Source organism: Hetaerina americana, unplaced genomic scaffold (assembly GCF_022747635.1).
Source record: "Hetaerina americana unplaced genomic scaffold, ioHetAmer1.1.p SCAF_3, whole genome shotgun sequence".
In the NCBI taxonomy this organism is placed as follows: domain Eukaryota; kingdom Metazoa; phylum Arthropoda; class Insecta; order Odonata; family Calopterygidae; genus Hetaerina; species Hetaerina americana.
In genome coordinates, this window is record NW_027286874.1 from 33365997 (window position 1) to 33387818 (window position 21822).

Sequence of the window (21822 nt, forward strand, 5' to 3'; positions counted from 1 at the left end):
GAAATCAAAACATTAATGAATTAGGGTCGTATTTGCTCTTATTACCAAAATAAAGAAATACAAGGACAGAAGGATTTGACAAAAGAATATTTGTAAAGACAGAAATGATTGGATAGGAGTTATAAAATTTCTACTAAAAAAACGCTTCCAATGTTTTACTTTATTTACTCACTGCCTTGCTGAACGAAAAACTATTTAATTGAAAAGAATAACCTCAGACCCAATAACCACCGCCCGAAGAAACAATCACGGGAGGTAAAATCCGACGACAAAAAAGATCCAAAATATCGTAACAAACATTTAAAGGAGGAAAAGTATCCCTGCCTATTGCTCTCTTTACTATTTTTCCCCTTCTATTGAGGGCATGGAGTGTTTTTATAAATGCATGTGTTTGCGCGCATGCATATTGGATACCTATTATGTAAGCTTTCAGTTACAACGGCATGGGTGAATGTGGTCGGTGGAGCGAAGTGGGTTCGGCGAAACAGTACGTGGGAGAGAGGGTGTCGCGGGAGGACAACAAGGGGCTATGATAGGGTGTCTAGGGCGATGAGTTTTGTAATCTGGCATCCTATCCAAGTGGGTGGTCTCCCTATAGCCCGCCCGTTCTTCCCTTTCGATCCCGGCCTTTCATCTCTACTTCCTCAGCCCCGCCTGCTATCTCCGCTCGGCTATCTCGTAACCACCTTTTTCTCCCTGCCCCCTCCCTGCAGGCTACCCCTTTTCTCTCTCCAACTTCACACTTCCACCCTCAGCTCACCTTTCGCCTCGAACCCTATCCACCCCCCTATCTCTCTCTATCTCTCTTTCATCCACCCACGCCGCACCACCATCACCGTTCACTACGCCGACATCTAACGCCCGTGAATTCATAGAAGAGCGTGGGGCTGTTGGTCGTGTGTGGGAATGGTGGGGTGGAGGGTCTCTGGGGCCGGGGGAAATCGGCAAAGGTATACCATAACATCGCGAGGCATTGGTGGTGGTGAAGCGGGAGAGATATCTCCGACACCTTAGACCTCCACGACGGAGGCGAGGATGGAGAATAGCGTTGAATGACGCACGGGGCGCAAGCCTTAGGAGTGGAAGGACTTTGAATGGAGAGCGTTTAGTGGTGAATTGGGCAAACTGAATAAGATATCAGGCTTCGCTACAGTCGTTTTTATTTCTTCTTTTCAAGTGCATTATTTTCCTCTTCCATAACCCGCTGTAACTCTTCGCAAATCATCATTCATATCCTCCGCTGAATTTTCTTTTCCCTTAGACAATATTTCGAATCAATACGGAAGTGGTATTTGCAAGCTTTTTACCTATTGGTTGAATGATACAATCCAACAAAATTTGGGCTAATTTGGAGCTCACGTGGATTAGGGCATCCAACTTCCAAGTTCCGTCAGAACTTATAGCAACAGAGAGGCGGCATGTTTTTTGTTATTAATATGGGATTATCACGAAAGGAAATCGGAACTCGACTCAATAAATAAAACAAAATTAAATTCCTGGATTAGAAAACTGAAAATATTTGGGAAAATATAAGAATTGTAAGAACCGTATATTTAATATAAAATTAGTTCATAACGTACCAATTGCTTTATGATCATCATCATTACTCAATGAAATAAACTTTGAAAAATAATGATGAATGAATATTTTGTGAGTAGATAATTTTGATGCGTTTTTGAATACAAGTTATCAGGTTATGTTGGTATGGAGAGGTTGAATACTTAGCGATAACGTTTTTAGGTATATTTAGAAAAAGATGAGATTGTGTGAATAAATACTTCATTTTATTAGTTGCCATAAAATCATGCTTATGGCCTTCAAAATACAACCCTTGGCTGCAAACACGACGCTCCGAACGTTTTTCTAGCTTTTCAATGCCATCTGGAACGCTTCCTTCGGGATAGCCTTCAAGAATGCGGTAAATGTTTGTTGGATGCCTTTAATGGTTTCAATTCCGCGTTGTTTATAGGTGGATTTCTACTTATATATTGGGAAAAAGTCTACTGGGGCAAGCTCTTAAAAGAAGGGTGGCCAGTATATCACCGGTGTGCTGTTATTGACCAAAAACTTGGTAGAAACTAATGATGTGTTCGTCGGTGCGTTGTCGTGATGGAAACACCAACTCTTTTTTTATCTACATTTGTGGTCTCTTCCGCAAACATGGCGTGTTTTTCACCTTTCCATAACTTCTATATAGAACTACCCATTTACTATGAGTACTTTGAGAAAATATTCATAATTAATAATCCCTTCCCAATCGAAGAAAACAATCAACATCACCTTACGTTCGATAGTTACATCAGAGCTATATGCGTAGTAGGAAAGATAGGACCTTCCATTGAGAAGACTGAGCCTTGGTTTCTATATCACAACCGTAAACCCAGGTTTTGTCGCCAGTAACAATTAGTTTTGAGAAATTTCGGTCATCGTTTGAACGATCGAGCGACTCCTGACATGTGAAGACGTTTTTTCCTCCGTTCATCCGTCAACACTCGCGGCACAAATTTGGACACGGCGAACTGCATTCCCAAGATTTTGGTCAAAATGGTAAAGCATGATCCAACACTAATATCAAATTCATTTAAAATCTCCCTGACGGTTACCCTACGGTTTGAACGGACTAAATCATTCACACAGTTGACATGTGGGTCTTTTGTTGACGCCGATGGTCGCCCACTTCTCGATTCTTCATCGGTCGTGGTCATTCCCGACTGGAAACGGTTGTACCAACGATAACACTGAACCCGACTAATAGATTCATTGCGGAACGCATTTTGAATCATTTGATTAGTTTTAGTTCCACTTTTCCCAAGGATAAAACCAAATTCAATGCATGCGCGCTGCTTCTCTAACACCGTCACACTCACGCACACAAGAATTCGTACAGCAAACGTATGCAAGCTCAAACAAGGATTTAGACAATCCTACCTTATGTAAAAGTAGAAGCCGTGTCAAACGCGAAAAACTATATGATTAAATAGTAATTGCTTATAACTTGATTCACTGGCAATTTTATCTTGTTAAATTCACCACTGTTTCAGATTTTTTCTTATGATTTTTATTATCCAAACTGTCTTGCGCTGATAAGCCGCATGTCATTGGTTCAAGCTCACTATAAAATTTCATTCATGAATATAAACATTTGAAGTTGCAATGTTTATATGTTCGTATAATGTTCATTCACAAAACTCTTGTGCGAGGTCTGTTAAAAAAGTTCCCGATTTTTTTCCAAAAAATACTTCACCACAAAATATTGGTCAGAGCTCCTTTCGATGTAGTCTCCTTTCTAACGTATAGGAGCACTTATCTCAGCTGTACTTCTGCTTTTTGAAACAGCCCTGGGACGCTACATCCGAAATGCTCATAAGCTCCCCCGTTGAATTTTTCTTTATCTCTGGAATGGTTGCAAATCTTTTTCTTTGAGAGAGATTTATATTTTGGAGAACAGGAAAGAAAATCATATAGGGTACGGTCTGGTGGTGAATAAGGTGGCTGGGGAAGCACAAAGGTCTTATTTTTGACTAAAATCTCACGAGTTTTGGGAGAGGAATGAACCGGCGCGTTGCCGTGGTGAAACAACCACACCGCTTCTCCAAGGTTCAGGCCGTTTTTGCCTGATTCTCTCTCTTTGGCGTTTCATAAACCCCAGCCAGTACTCCGAGTTCAATATCACACCTTTAGCTAGGTATTCGTGATACGCAACCCCTTTTTCCCTGAAAAAAGGTAAAAATCACCTAAACATTTGAGTGAATTTGTCCAGTGTTTGTCCGGAGTGCTGGGATCTTTCACCAATCCATTGTGAAGATTGCACTTCTGTTTCAATTACATCTGTCATTTGTCATTAAACCCATGATTCATTGATCGGAACTAATCAACAATACACGATACCCAAAAAGTTATTGAATGTGGTTATACGGGAAGTTTCCGAGGACACAACGCCTCCAAGCGGATTAAAAAATAGCGAACTAGAAGCGCACTATTCAAAAAGTTCGGGAACATTTTGAACATACCTCGTATCTAGCTACCATGAATAACGAAAACTAGCATGAAGTACCATTTACCAATAGGTGATGGTATTAAGACCCCAGGAACCTGAATCTCATCCGTAATTTACCGTGTTTCTTACCATTTTATTTTTAAAATTACATTCAACATGAACGTGGTCATAACCAATAGTTGGCAATATTCCACATATTAATTTTTCACACAATATTTTGTGGAAAATTGCCAATTTTTAAATGATCATGAAATCAAAGGGAATAAATTATTAAAGATTTTGCATCGTTCCTCTGCGCTCTTAAATTATTTGAATACTCTTACATATATTCCGATTCATTGTTCAATTTAATTTACATATATTTACATATCAGCAATGATCTGATGTATATTTTGAGATTTTTTTTCATACACATATTTTTTATTATGTATCTCACGAGGAAAGATTATTGACAATTCTCAATCATTGATAGCGATTTGAAATATGCCAATGGAATTCGTTTTACGAAGACAAGGGAAACTGAGGAACTAAAACTCCTTGGGGGAAACTAACAAAGGGAGAGAGTAGTCTAAGCTGTGTGAATAGAGAAACGGGGATGTAAATGAGAAAAGTGATCCTGAACACTGATAGATAGGGGATAAAAACTTTCCCGAAAGGCAAATTTAATTAGTGGCCACCCTAATGCTCACGTGGCTCTACTCTGTGATTAAAACTGGTTCGTGATGTACGTGCAGTGTCCGAACAGCGGCACCGTGCAGCGAACTCGGATAGCGGCCACAGGCCGAGGGAGTGGAAGTGATTGCAGAGGATTTAAGGTTGCTTGGAGCGGAAGAGATCGTAAGGAATTCAGAAAGAGGCCGATCAATAAGGGAACTGAAACAAGCAATAACGCAGCATATCAATGGAAAGGGGACGTGGGAACAAAAATACAACTTGTGCATTCACTCTCCTTATTTGCTCTGTACCACTGGAACATTAATTAATTTGAAAACGTACCATGGTAAACTTTTGGAATAACTGAAAATGAGACCTTGGTGAAAGATCCATTTAGTAAGTAAGGCTTTTCTACAGAATATGCAAATAATCGAGAAAAATGCAAATATTATTAAATGTATAAGAAAGTCATTGTTGATTCATCATTACTAGAATTTTTACGATAATTAGGCCACCGTTCACCTCTGTCATCAAAAAACTAATCATAAATGAGAATTATTTAAATAATTTACTAGTAATAGTGATTTCTGATGAGGGGCCTAACATATCGTAAATTCTAAGGCTATTTAGAATTAACTCGTATTGTAGGAGAGGAGTGGGGATGATGATGGTCACTCTATGCGAAAACCAAGTTAAACATTAATCAAAATACTTAACAGGACATTCAGGATTAATGTAAATTCATCTAAAACAAAAAATAATAAAATATTTAGCTTATATGCTCAAATATGTGATTTTATCGTTTCATAACATAAAAGTATATTTTTTAAAGTATTTAATTGTTCCATTAACTCCGAATTATTTTATTTCCGAATTTTTCTCATTTCATTCGTTTTTCCATTTTGGCATGTGATTGTTTTATTTTAAAGTTCACTTCTGTGTACATATGTATATGTGTAAGAGTTTTCTAGAAATGTCCGTAGCCCGTCTGTTCACGCTAGGCGGGTTAAGTAGAAAATGAATCTCCTCTGAGATGCCTCTAATATTGTGGAAAAACTATATATTCGCTAATTTCTTTATATTAGGCTTTTGAATATGAAAAAATAAATGACATGTGGAATAGTCTGTTCAATTTTATTCATTAGATAAGTACCTAGAGGTTAAAGATAATTGGGTTAATGATAATTAGGTTAAAGATAAAATGTAATAGTTAAATAGACTCATGTGAGAAAATTACCTGGAAATCACCACGTGAACATTTGAAAAATATTTGGCACATAATCCTAGTTTGAATATTTTCTTGCATGCAAGCAATAAATGCTTGGATAGAATTTGGCGTCGAACAGCGGCGTATATTGATTTTTGTATCAAATTGCGAATAGCATTTAGTTTAATTTTATCTCTAACTTTGGCCGGTATGCAGCTGGTTATTTACGTTTGAGGCTATGTGTTATTAGTTGTAGGAAGAAGAATTTGTATTAGGTGAGATGGAATTGAAGTATGATGAAACGATAGTCTAAACGAGAGTATGACTTTTCTGGTTTTGAACAGAAAACCAATCCATTGAACTACATGTGAATAGACTACGGTATAATCAATTTGTCCATTTTATCCGATCACTTAATTATAAGTTATATTCATCTGTTCTATTAGTCTGTTTCAAGTAAAGTAACAAGTAATATTTTTTGTGTAAATTTCTTTATTGCCAGATAAAATTGCAATGAAGTTGTAATTGGATGAGTAGTGTAGCAAAAAGACCCCGCGGCGCCTGTGGAATTGTCAACCAACTCGGAGAAAATATTTTACTCTGTTATAGTATGGTTGTTATAAAAGAAATCCAGTGTCTTTAACAGATTTCCTTTGATGGAATAATGGTAATAATTGGTATAAGTAGTCTTCTCTTATTGTTTCAGTATGTTCACAATCCAATATTACTAGATGGAGCATCGGCCGAGAACACATTTAAATGACACCCAACATTGGATTTAGCAGTCATATTTTGTCGCCTGCATTAGCTTAACTTTTCTGCGCAGTGAAAGATTCTATTTAGATCGTATTATGCATTTCAAAACATAGAATAACACTCGTAGATATAAATCACATGTGTGTAACATGCAATCAAGAAATTAAGTAGCTGAGTGTTTAAGGTTGAAAAATTTTCTTCGTAACCGCTTCCATTTTGTAATGAAATTTTAAAAATAACAGAAACAGAAATAAATGAAACTGTATCACCACCAATAACTTCCTCAGTGTTTATAACTAAATGCCGTACCGAAATAGCTTTTCACAAAGCATAATAATATGCTCTATATCAGTGGAAGAAAATCTTAAGAAATGTTTGCCTTGATCTCTTAAAGAAATAACTAACCCGTGATTGAATTTAAATAAGTCAGAGTAAAACATTGTAATAAAATGACTCTTTTGTAAACTCATGAAGTGAGAATACGGATAGTATCAGTCATTGGATAAAGTTAGTTGCAGATATGATGAACAGTTATAAATTTGTGTATCTAAATGATAATCGCCGAAAAAGAGCACCTCATCTTGCTTTCCTAACGTTCTCACCTTGATCGCATGTTTCAAAAGTCCATCCCCAATCAAAATGCTCTGCAACCAACTTTCCTGCCTCCTTTGGATTTCTTCCAGCGTCTCCTTCTCCTTTCCATCATGCCTAACGCTTCCATGTTTGTTTTTATTTCTGTCCGTTCTACTTTTTTATACTTCTCCACACCCAGAGTTCAAAAGCCTTCATTATACCGTTATCAACTGGCAAGTTTTCATCATATATCAAAGGTTACGATTAACCGCTTACCGCTCTGGCATAATGTCTACCCATTACCTTCCTGAACCCAAACTGATCATCTCCTAAGTAATCCTTCTGTCCTCTCTATCTTTTTATGGCGATCCAGGTACCACCTGAGCTACAGAAGATATTCACCTAAAATATATTATGCAATATTCGTATTGACTTCATATGTTTGGCGCTACACTGCAATATATCTTGCTAAAACTTGCTATCGCAACAATCCTCTATCCTACCTGATCTTGCATTTATTTTTCTATAAGGCACGAGAGAGAGAATAAAATTATTTTCCATCTTTTTGTGACATATTTACCGTCGTTATGCTCAAGCCCGTTTGCCGGTTATTTAGAGGTCATGAGCTCTAATACCCACCACTCCAATCCCGGAGGGAAAGTTCGAAGCAGGGAAATGCTCATCTCGGTGGTGACGATAAATGTGGAAATGATATTGAGTAGATGACCGCATTAATTACGGGTATCGGATGCCGTCACAATCCTGAAAGGGGTGGTGAGGGGAGGGTGTGGAGGAGACGCCGCGATAGCATACATGGGGGAGACGGAAGAAGGTATCGCCCGGGGAGATGGCGACGACGCGGAGAGGAGCTGGCCGGTGGAAAACGGTGGCGTCGTCGTGATGGTTGGGTCGGGTGTCTGGTGGGGTAGGGGTATGTGGCCGGGGAACAAGGTGTGCAGTGGGAGAGGGATCGAATGGGGGGGAAATCGGTGGGGTGAGCAGAAGGAGGATCCTGAAGGTGGTCCTGAAGAGCGGCAACATTTGACCGCGCCCGAGATTAAGCCCCAGGGGTAATTAGGCGAAAAGGTAGCGGGTAACGGGGTAAGGGCCAGCGGGTAAGGGAGGGCGGATGAAGGCGGCACTCAAGCCATTTAGGAATTGGCTGGAGTAACTGCCTCACCGCAAGGGGCTCGCTAATGCACTACGAGGATATGGCCGAGGGTAGGGTCGGGGAGAGGGCAGCGCAGGAGCAGGCCGGAGGAAGTAAGCGGGAAGGTGGGTATTAAATAATTACGTACAGGATTCGCTCGCGTGTGGCAGATACTGAATAGGGGGGAGGGTTGATGGGAACGAGCTCATTTAGGTGTTAGCAAAATTGTTACTTAACCTTTTACCAAAATGTTGCCTATCTTTATAAAATGATCAAAATTTGTCCGTTTTGAACCCATAGAATTAAAACACCGAAAATTTCTTTAAAGAGAGCGGTCAATGTTTTAAACTATTTGTTTTTTCAATCTCAATTCTCAGTTTAACTTCTCTTTTTACCGGTAGACTACTGATAGAAAAAATACCCAAAGAAATAATTAATTCTCTAACTTGGAAGTCATAATACTTCGTCTTTTAGCCACTGCAGCGTACAAGATTAACAAATAATCAAGAGCGCAATAAGTGCACAGAGTGATGCATAGCTTTGGCAATTAACTCATAATATAAGTATGCGGCATGTCTGTTCATCAAATTTGTATTTTTGAAATGACCAACTTCTTCATAAGTTAATTCAAATTGGTAGGGTACCCTTAAATTCACTATTTTGTATAATTGCATTCATAATTTCTTAATTTTAATTAATTGAATAAAAGTTACCAATGTCTGAGGAATTTTTAAGTTTTCAGTAGTCGTTAGAATTAAATCTAAAATGTATAAGTGTAATTTAATTTAGTTTCGGCTTACTTCAAGGTGCACGGGCATGCATGTGCTATTTTTTAAAATATAAGAATAGTGCTTAGATGTTAATATATAGTATGTTGTCTGATTTTAATGCTTCTTTTTAAATTTTGCACTAAGTTCAAACTTTTCTAAATTATCTAAAAATTGTGCACTATGACTATATCAATACATTTTTTTGTTTTCTAATATTAAAAAAAATTCAAAGTTAGTGAAAAAAGTTTGTTAGTTTCTGATCGGACTGTAGGAGTGTAAAGGGGTAATATTTTTACATTTGTCATATGATGGAACAATATCGTATCAATCTGATAATGCTCCATTGAATGGATAATTTAAATTTTTTAAATGTATTTAGTTTTTCCTCTTACCTGGTGAATGAAGGGTTGGGCGAGCCAATCAATTTATTGCACTTTATTGCAATATTTATCATTGTCTAGACATTTCCGTTAAACTACCAACGCATTTACTGACGCATTTCTTGTCTCTATCATACAATAGAATATTTTAAGAGGTTTATGTGTTAAGAAAGAGAATTAATAAAGGGAACAATGCGATGATGAGCTGTTTCAACCCCAGAGGAGGATAAAAAATGTTCTCACTGCATTTGAATAGCAATATTATCAATTATATGATTGGAAAAAATACCTCAATTTGAGAAAACTGTACTCGTTGCCGTATCTCTTTATTTTTAGCATTTCGCAGAATCTACACTACGTACTCTTTCCAGAAAATAAATTTTCTCCATTTGAGAATGACTTATTTGTTAATTTATATGATGTATATCATCGGGAAATTTCCTTTTACTTGATCACGTTTAGATAGCTATGTTTTTGAGTAATGAGTTTCGGTTGGTTGGTTGAGAAGCTGTTGCCTCTTTGGAGCTGTTCAAATTACACGCATTTCTCTGGAAAGAAAGACGAATATATTTCAGCACTTTTTTTGCGTACAGATTTATTCCACATCGTAATGAATAAGAAGTATCTATTTATTTCAGATACTCCTGAGTAAATAGGCACAATGACAAATGAAATATTTTGTCTTTTCAAAAATATTTAAACACGATGGAGTGTTGTGAAAAAAGAAACTTAAATATTTGGCGTGTCTTTTGTAAATATTATCAGCTTCATGACTGATCCTATAAACCACCGCCGATTCATAACTTCTCATTTTAAGTATGTGGAGCTGAAATTGTGAATTTATCCGAATTTTTAATTATGGTCCACCGTTTTTAAACATTTTAAGCTTTCTTTTATTTATATGGGCCTGGAGCAACGATGTAGAAATACTGATGGCGACACAAATGGAACAATAGAAAAATACGCATAAAGTAATTTACATGTATATTCTAATTGTTTTGTACATGTTAATTACATCATTATCATAAATATAAACTTTGATCATTTTTACATGGTGAAATTGCACTTTTTTAAATTACGCTATTGAAATTTTAAATTATTTGTCAATTTGTTATGAGATAAAGGTAAATTTGCATTCCGTGGAAAAAATGCATCTTTCATTTGTTTCTCTAGTCGAAATTACACTCTGCAATAAATCACTTGATTGCCAATTGCAGTAGTTAGGCCGAGAAAATGAGCAGAATTTGCATGAAACGTAAATTTCCTCTCTGCTGTTACATTTAAACAAGAAGCAATACAAATTGTATATCATTCTATCAACACTAAGAAAATATAAAATTTCTCATAGGCTAAAGTAAAATTTGTTATCAATACTGTTTTTGTCTACCTACAATTTCATCCATAACTTATATGCCTAAAAAACTGGAAATTGTTTAAAATAAGCAGAAAACCTACCCACAGTGTATTTTTAAAATCAATGAAACTAATTAAAATGTTCTCTCTCTCTTAAAATAGTGATTTGGTCGCTCATGATTTCAAATTATCATATCAGAGTGAATGTACTCTATGCGTGCATGTGCTGTATATAGTATATAAAAGATATCAAACAGGGATGTATGAATAAATTTGTTTCCAGCTCAGTGTTCATATGTTTCTCTTTGTTAGAAAAGAAATTCTGATTATGACCTTGAACATTGCGTATACGAGTATGAGAGTGAAAATTACAAAAAAAATATTTGAAGATTTGCCATGTGTTACAAGCACTTCGACTTTTAAAGAAAGTAGTTATTTATCAATTCTTAAATTTATCCTACAGTAAAAACGTTGATTACTTCAAAGTTATATCCACATTGAAAAAATGTAGTTTCCTTATAAGGTCACAACCAGGAAATATTTCCCTCACTAATTGAGGGTTTATTTGATCATTCACTTTGCAACACAAATATGGGACTCCGTAGCTTACTATCGCACCGGGAGCGTGGATAATCACTTAAGTTCTGATGGTCAAATCGATTGATTGATTATTCCATCACACTGTTTGGATAAACGTACGTATGACGGCAATCCGGGAAATCCAACTTTCTTTCTTTTATGCTCTGCCTCCATCTCTTTCACGTGCTCGTCCTCATTGGCTCGTTTACTTATTTGCTGCAGTGCGATTAATCCATTAGCTGGGCGACTCACCACACCCAAGTAGTAGGCACGCAAAACTGCATTTTGAATTCAGAAAATTTTGTTTCGTCGTCATTGCTCTTCACATTACTTTTAATTAAACCCGTTGTGGTTTTATGGTCTTTTTATATCCACTGCGATGTTTATTTAGCAAAACTCCTGCAGCCAGATCTCATACTTGTAATTAAAAATTTTCTGCATATTGTTTGGACAAATAATAGTCTGAACAATCTTTGATAAACGCAATTATGCCGATTGATATTTATCGATGTTCATGTGCGTAGGAATATCGCAATTTTCTATTAAATTCGCAATAATACTTGAAACCGTAAATTAAACGAAATTTTAAATAAATATTAGATTTCAGGCATGAATTATTTCTTGTGAGTACTTACCGCGAAATAGTGAGGATATTTACTTTGCATTCATGAGATTTCATTTGCGTTTTCCAATAATGAAATTACTTTAATGAATATAGCTTTACATCGACTGATTCATAGAATTTTCATGCTGCCCGAGAATTTAGTTTTGATGTGCTATCAAATGTTTCACAATAGCAATGATCAAAAGTTTGCTTTGATTCATGGATAAATTGGGTTCATGAATTATCCGAGGTCTTCTAAGTGCACTGCTTCCGTCCACTATTGTGTTAACAATAGTTGAAAAAAAGCAATGCATAAGTTTTGAATGTGATTACATCTTGGGATTTTGAAACAGTTAATTTAAGCTGCATATTTATCAGCAAAATAAACCTTAAAGGGATTGCTTTAATTTAACTTTTGAACATTGGAATAAATTAAATAAATACGTGAGTAAAATATTAAATGATAAAAAATTAGCAAAAATCTAATGATTTCAAGGGAATATCAAAACAAAAGAAATTCGTATTGGAATTTCCATGGGTCATTACGCATTGCATTTGCATTGCATGGATCATTTAAATGAATCTGATTTGTTACGTAAAACACCATGAATATTTGTCCCTTAATACTCGTGTATTGAAGAAATGTTACTAATGCGTTGATTGTAAAACAATGAAGCCTAAGCCTGTCAATACATAACCGTATTAAACGCATTTCTAAGTATTACATAAATGAAAAAGTGACATTTAATATATTCTTTCGCAAGCATTAAGGGAATAAAGCAGATGGCACTATAAACTTACATGGGCCATTTTATTTCAGAATCTACCTTTATTTTCATTAAACGTTCATGTACGAATGCATTAATTAGTAAATTTCAGCACAACAGTGACTTTGAGCTTGATCAGTACAACATATCATTTGCGCATTTGCCACAAAATTGTAACCGTTTATGTGAAGCGTATTTACGTTTTAGAAGGCTGCACAACATTATCACTTGTTCACCAATAATAGGGTAGATAAAATCCTTGGCACAAATTTGTTATTGAATATTTATAGTCAGTTAGAAGTCAACTGATATTGCACGTTTTAACTAAAAATTATGTTAGGTGAAATATAACTAGGTAAATAAAATAAAGAATAAAAATCATTGGTAGACATACAGGGTGCGTTCCAAAAGTAATGAAATTATATTTCCCACACCGCTCCTTTTGGTTTAGTGGAATCAAACCGCTTGGAATAAGTGAGGGGGAAGCTTTGCCGCATACTAGTCTCAATGCTCTCCAAGGTTAGTTATTGTAATCCTCAGCGCGCCGAGCGTGTCACGAAATTACCAACCGAGATGAAATTTTAAGTGAAATTTTGCAACGTATTGTAAATAAGCCAGATTATTTGGACAATGTGATCACTGGTGATGAAACCTGAATTTTTGAATACGACCCAGAAACGAAACGCTCTGAGTGGTGCACCGACCAGTCCCCCAAGCCCAAAAAGGCAAGAATGGGCAAATAAAAATAAATAAAAATGCTCATTGTCTTTTTCGATAGTAAAAGAGTGGTCCAAAAGGAGTTTGTTCCTCAAGGACAGACAGCTAACTTGGCCTACTACGTGAGTGTGCTGGAAAGACCCCGAAAACGGGTCATAAGGACAATAAAATACATCTATGCTACTTGGCAACTCCATCACGACAACGCGCCTTATAACAACGCGCTACGAGTCCGCGAGTTCCTGGCCAAGCACCAGGTGCGAACACTTCCCCAACCCCCCTATAGTCCTGACGTCGCCCCAGCAGACTTCTTTTTATTCCTTCGGATTAAGGTAGCCCTGAAAGGAACCCGTTTTTCTTTCATAGAGGAAACCCAATCAGCCGTGACGAAGACCTTGCGAGAGGTCCCCCAAGACGGGCGCCTACCGGTTATGGCAGAGTCACTGGAAAACATGTGTAGAGGCCCAAGAATAGTTCTTTGATTTGAATTTTAAGTGTTTGTGTAAATTTGTTCGATAAATTACAACAAAAATGACTGCATTACTTTGGGAACGCACCCTGAATACACTAAAGTCATAATTATATAATAATTTTTCCAACAATAGAGCAATAGCATATACTTTGGATTTAATATTCTTAATTTGGACTAGTCATTATTGAATAATCTCTTCAACTTCAAATTTGCGATTAATATTAGTGATTGTTTTCCTCTTTATCCCCAGTGTCATAATGCTCTGTTAAAAAGGAATATCCATCAAGAACATTCACGCTTCTATTTGATCTTCAATTGCATTAGTGATCTGATACCTTTCCCTCCCTAGCACTAAAATCATTAAAGTATTCCACTTCTACACTCACTATGTTTTGTTACAGAGAACAATAAACGTCATTGTTTTCACTAATCCTCTCTTTCGATCTAATACGTTTAAAGAATTCATGTATTCTTTGGCTGGAAGTTCAAATTTACAAATTTAGGAAAATATTTATTGTCTCACCGGCAGTTAGTAATTCTTATTTTAATTTTTTGAACTAAATTCTTTCCATTTTGGTAAATGATAATTGGCGATAAATTAAATAATACAGAGGATTAAATAGAACAGTGTAAAAGAAATTAAATACTGTTAGAAATGACAAAATCCTCACGTATAAAGTTCAGTTCAAGGGAAGAAACTAGCTCCTTGTGTTACTTCAGCGGTTACGGAAAAATCATTTCCGCAAAAGAAAAAGTCCTTCTCAAACGGCCTGAGTGTTAAAATTCTCTGCACCGCTACAGAATGGAATCTGTCTTTCAAAACTTCTGGCTTTGGCGTGAAACCGCCAAGTTCGTTGGAAGGGATGAAAAAAAGAAGTTAACTTACTCCCCGCGAGAGTTCAAAATTAGCAATTCTCTATTCTTCTTTTCATTCCCTTTCTGGCCGTTTGTCTTAGATGGAATAGAAGCCAGCTGTTGTACAATGTCGCAAACAATGATTTTCTCTCCGGCTCCCCCGTGTATCTCGAGTCCACCCCACCTCGTGTTCTCTTAAATTGACCCTATTCTTATCCTTACTCATCTCTTAAGACGACCAACTTTATTTTTTCTTCTGGTCCTCTTTATGAATTCTAGCTTTTCCTCTTTCTCTCCATCCTCATTCTCACCATCCTTGCAGTGTTATCTTCTACTGCGTCTCCCGCGTATAATTGTTCTCATATAATCTACCTTGGGTCATCTCTCCCGCCCTTTTCATTGCCCGTTGTTCGCTTCTCTGATTCAGAAACTCCTAAATAAAGTGGGGCATGGAAATGGAACGTTTAATTATCCCACTCAACTTAGGAGAAGACTGGATTTAAGCTCTGACCGATAAATATTTTTAAGTTTTTCTTATAATATAGTGGCTCCTCTTAAAAATAATGTAATACAGGAAGGTAGCCCAAAAGACACCAGATGTAATTCCAAATCTGATGTACATATTTGTCCCATTGAATCATACATATATGAGAACAAAATCTCATAATAGGAAGAATTACAAGCATTGCACCGGATTTTATGTTGAAACTTGTAATGATTTAAGTAATCATTAGGCTTATCTACCAAATTACATCTGGGATTAAAATTCACCATTACTAGGCCTAATGATTTTTTTCAACAACCATGCTTAAAACAGAAATTTGGAATATAAATACACACAGCTTTGACCAACAAATTTTTTGGACTAAATCCATCATTTAAGTAGATTATATTTACAAGCCTGCAAATAAAAACAAGTTTTCCCGTATTTTGCTTACGGATTTCGTGCCATTAAAATTGAATTTTTAACTCTTGGTTGAGGAGATAATTTTAATAGCTACTGTTGGCTCTGAAATCACTTAATGAAATAAAAATAAGTTAACAAGTGAAATTTGTGCTTCAAGTATATTCATGCGATGAAAATTAGAATTTTAACTCAAACCGATTCCCAGTAATGATCGTAAGATCTTTTTTCTTAATATGAAGAAAGAATTTCTGGTATATTTAGAAATTTTATCGAAAGGTTTAAGGGAAAATTGCCTCATTGTTGACCGGTAATCGTGAGTTTATGGATTAATTGCTTTGGAAACAATTTTGCTCTACGTTAGCAGAGCAAAAATGTTTCCGAAGCAATTTGTTTTTACAACAGAAGGATGTATCAAGTTAGTAACAAAAGGGTTTTTTGACCTTCCACATATAGGGGGACCTAGAGGATTTGCAAAATCGTATTTCGAATTCCAATGTTGATTAGTCTACGTAACTTGATCAATGAGGGTACATTCTCCACGGCGCATTATCATGGGGCCTAAAAATATTTCATTAGAAAATCTTAACGGTAACTTGAATGATTCAACATCGGCAATATTTACGCTTTTTCTGCTAAATATTAAACCAAACGCATTAAAATTATAATGGCCTTGATGCTGAGTAGTATCAACTTGAATATGATGTTGACAAGGGTGTATGGGAAAGTTTTAATTTTTGCTAAAATAATCGTGATAGAAACTTTATTCATCGTACTTCCAGCATTAAATTTTCAAAATATAACTTTCTTAGATGATTTCATGTCATGATCAGCATTTTTGGTTGTTGCAATAATTAAGGTAGGTTATCGAAAACTAGTTACGAAGAATGTCAAGACAGAGACATACGTTTCGGCCTCCCATGGCGGTGGGTAGGGCTAAAGACACCAATATATGTCTAAACGTCCGTACACTTAGTACGCATCCTGCTGTGGTAGTGTGCAGACGGTGTTTGGTTCCTTTTATTTTTTCACTACCATCTGTTAAAATGTGCACTGCAATAGAAAATCCCGCGAGTTGTCAAGTATTTGAAAATCTAAATTTAATAATTTATCAAATTGCACTTAGAATTGTTTTGTATCAGAAGACAAAAGATGATTTTAACCGAATACTTTCACAGAATTATAATGAAAATAAAATGTATAGATTGTGTATTAATATGAAAGATTGGATTGGATTTTGAAGAATGAATACAATTTAGATAGGTAATAACATTTTGAGTGAAAACAGGCTTCGTGCAAATCACAAAGAAAAGTGAGGAATAGTGATTGATAGGAACCGAAACAAACTGGGTAACGAAGTACAGAGGAAAAAAATGGAAATATTAGAAGAGTTGAGCTAGCAAAACAAGCATTGAAGTAATCAACACGGAAGCAGAGATTAGAATATCTTGTATAAATGCTATCAATAATTGTATTTATAACCTATGGTAATTTTGACAAGCGAAATATCACTTTTGATGTAAATATTATTAGATATGATCATCAAAGTGACCAGAGATTAGAATATCTTGTATAAATGCTATCAATAATTGTATTTATAACCTATGGTAATTTTGACAAGCGAAATATCACTTTTGATGTAAATATTATTAGATATGATCACCAAAGTGACCTCTCTCTCTGAACCATCCTGTGTAATTTCGTCTGACGCGACAAATTCTCACCACTTGCAATTAGCAAGGTACGTTATTTATAATTGCAGAAATTTCCTCCTTCGATATTTTGAACTCAGTTGTTATAACTGTTCATTGTAAATCAACGAATGAAATGAAGTTTGAATAATGGATACTCGATCTATCATTTCGTTTCAAGCCTATTATGTAATTCTCACGTCGACTGATTATGTTGCTTTCATCACGAATGCTGCCGATATTAACTCTTAGCTAGGCAACAAATTTAGTCTCTCCAGTCAAATATTCATATTTTGCTCCAATAGTGTAAATATGTCCTCAACATACTCGTTTCAGCAGTGTGTATCGTATGAACACTGTAAAAATTAGTTCTAAATCAGGAGCATTTTTCAAAGATATATCATATAGATATATTAATTGTAACAACATTGATTACAAGAAAGAGTAAATTATTTCTTAAATATCATTGTAATAGTCATGTAGAAGAATCATTTCAATTCAATAACGGATGATTTTATCGCGGTCAGTAAAATTTTAAAATGATATTTAGCCTGATATATATATATATATATATATATATATATATATATATATATATATATATATATATATATATATATATATATATATATATATATACCTGTTGATGTTGCATCGCAGCAAAACCCGGGTCGTGCAAAATCAATAACATATAGAAAAAACAAGTAAGTAACGTAGATATTTTACATAACCTCTGGCAGGTGATATCATGCACAGATCTGAAATATATAGTCTCTATAAATACCTCTATTGGAATAAAGACAAAAAAAGATCGAGCAATCCAGCTGGAATTTCCGTGACACTTAAATTGCATTGGAAAGTTTATCATTTGCCCCCGACTTGTGAGCTCTGCTTTTTGTTAGCAAAGCTCTTCAATCCACGTGTAGTTATCCACCCTCTATTTACTTTTAAGGTAATCAAACCAAATTTAAACTTCAGCCTCTAACTCAGCTTCCCCTCTCATTTATTCGTTTTTCCTTCGTGCAATTTAGCCAGACGGAGATTAAAAAGTTTTTCTTTTTTCTTTGCACAACTACGCTTCAGAAAACAGCATTATTATGAAACGCCACCCACTTCCCTCCCTCCTCCTGTCTCTCTTTTTATCCCTCTGTCCCACTCTTCACTTGGCTCCCTCCCGTCTCCACGCACTCAACTCTACCTTTAATAATCGCTCCCCTTTCGTTCCTTCGCGGCCATTGTTTGAGACTCCTTAGGCCTCTTTAGCACTGCATTCCGTCTGCTCCGCCGCTCCCAACCCCCCGCCGGCCTTCATCCGCTCAACTGGTTTGCCGTGGAGCACCCACTCACCGATGCCAGTTACCTCGCTCCACCACGTAGTCCTCGGGGAAACTCATAGGCAAGTGATTACCTCCGCGCAGATATGCATAACCTCTCGCAGAAAAACACAATAAATGCATGCACATGGCCACGACCGACTTCTCTCTTATTTTAATCTTCGGTTTTTATATCCTTCCCCTTACTTCGAACCGATTGACTCAACCTTTATTACTCTATATTTCTCAATTTCGCAACCCTCACTTTCCCTCTTATATTGATGCGCATGAACACTAAGTCTAAATAGTAACATGCTTACTGGCTACCTGGAAGGTGCTTGATTTTTCTGAGTAAGGTTTATGGTGAGATATGACATCAGTCGTTAGAGATGCTGAGAAATTCATTTGGGTATTACTCCATTGCATGACTTGAATTTCTTTTCCGTAATCTTACAGTTACTCAAATGTTATAATATTTTGTTCAAACATTTGCTAGTTTCTTTCTTTTATTTTACTACTTTTCCTATTAATAACAGGTATGTCTATCTCTATGAAAAATAATGAAAACTTATTTTGATTAGAGAAAAAAGGTACGTGTTAATTTCATATTCAAATGATATTATATTTAGCTAATAGATTTAACCCATTCCTTTTATTTTTAATACTAATGCAATCATCCTGACCCTCCAAAGTATTTGAAATTCTTATTTTTTTTTACAGTTATAACTACTTCGTATTTCTTTTACGTCTTACACTTCTCGCATTTTTCATTTTCGCCATTTCCCAAAACCGCTCTCATGTCTCTCCACTTTTTCAGCACTATCCTTGTGCTACACAATTTTTGCTCACACTTGATCAGTTTCCTATTATGACATCTATGCGGTTCCCTTTATTACGTTGTCTACCTTCATCACTTGCCCCATGTCGACAGAGCGCTATTCTCTCGGCTTTGTTTGCTTTTTCTTTAAGTGATTACCAGAATTAATTGGACTCGCGATGAAAGTGGGGCTTCGAGCTCGGGATTTCGATGAAAAGGTATACTTTAGGGATGCTCTCAACATGTTTTGACCATTTCCTTAATTATTTTATTCGGTATGTGTTAGTTTTTATGGTCATAATGATGATCTCCAAAATGAATAAACTGAGCAACAGGAAATTGCGAAATTAAATTAGCAAATAAACTGTTCCTATTTTGAACGAAATGGACTAATATTTTTATTGCATTTATTTAACAGTAGTTAGCTGCACCTCACTGTAGGCCGTTGTGTTTCATTTGTGCACATATTAGCCGAGGAGCTTTCATGGCTGATAAATGTCATCATAACAGAATGCTATTTAGCTCATACAAATGTTTGTTTCTATCCGTGATAATTGGTCTGTAAATACCGTTATTAGTACAAGCCTTGAATGAATGGTGACGGCAAAAATGGTATACGATTGAATGCAGTTTAAAAATTGTGTACAATTACGTTTCTTTCTTTTACATGCCATTAAAAATTGCCTTTTAAATTCTATTTAAGGGACCACGCAATTGCATTCACATTTTCGGCGTAAAATTACTCACCTAATTTTTTGATATATTCACCTTCGATAATAATTAAAAATAAAATGCAAAATTCATTAAATTATATTAAATTTTAAGATTTTATTGAGTTTCACTTCTTGTTACTTGTTACTGTTTTCAATAATTTTTCTATAGCGCTTATATTAGTAATCTCTTATACAAAATAGGGAACTCACATATTATAAAATGAAGTTTTGCTGAATTGAGAAGAATCTCTATATCCAAAGTAAAATCATCAAATAATATGTGGGGAAAAGACTAGGGGAAAAGGTTTGTTTTCCTGGGGTGCCAGAAAGTCTTTCTTTCTTTTAATCATCTTTCCTCTGGCACGAACCGTTTCAGTTAGTCCAAACCCATCACTAAATGTACCCAAAAAATACTTCTAATAGATTTTATTTGTCATTTTTAAATGAAATTTTATGAAATATGGAGTATCAATTACCCAATCGGACAATCGTGATCTTTGATTTGCAATCAATATACTTGATGTTGAAACATTTTTTTCATTTTCTGTACACATTCGAATTGTTATCACAGCTTCTAAAAGCATCTTCGAGTTGGAATTGAGAGATTGCGTTGCTTCAAATAAGGTAATTTCCTTACGAAGCAAATATTTTGTCTATAAGTGTAGTGGGCTAAACTTCGATGGCAAAATTGATTTTCCTCTTGTCCATTCACACTTCAAATCCGATTTTGATTAAATCCCAGAAATCTCTGTCAGCATATTCTTTATTTCTTTTCTTGGAACTTCCGCTGTAAATATTACTTTAAAAAGTCTTTCTATCAATGACTTTGTCAATTGCGCATTTTCATTCTTACTTAGCGAGGTTAAAATTTCATTCTCTTCCATCTCACATTGACAACTAACGTTGCTCAAGTAATTTGTGAGAGACACAAGACCTCTATTTCTACGTTTAACCTATTAAAAATGTACTTCCTTTAAAAGTATTTGGCTCATTGAAGAATTCAGTTTTATTAAATTACTAAACAGGAGCTTAAAAATTACTTTACTTGTAGGAATATTAGTTTCCCTGTGGCTTAAAGCTTCAACTCCTATTATTATAGGTTGTAAAGAACATACCACTCAATATTTCATAATACTCTTCCATCCATAAGTGGCCGAGTTTCAACTCTCGTAAAAAAGTCCTAATCGGATTTATGACCCTTAAGAATATCTCTATCGTTCTCTTCATGTGTTTCTGCGTGTTTTGCCGAACGAAATAACTTCTAACCCTCTCTTGACACTCCTGGATATTTTTTGCTACGAATTTCCCAACCAGCTTTTTTCGGGATTCTGGAATGGGAAAGCGGGACAAAATTCCCAAGAACGGCGGGAATTTTTCCGTATTCGAGAAAGGAAGGAATTTCTGCCTGAAACCCCTAATTTAAAATAATTTATCTGTTGTTATGGCATTATTCTCTTCGTTTCCTTACGGTGTGCTATTATAGATTTCTCGTCTCATTTCCAAACGATTTCCTTCTCCGGATCCAAATACATATTTATATTTTGAATAAT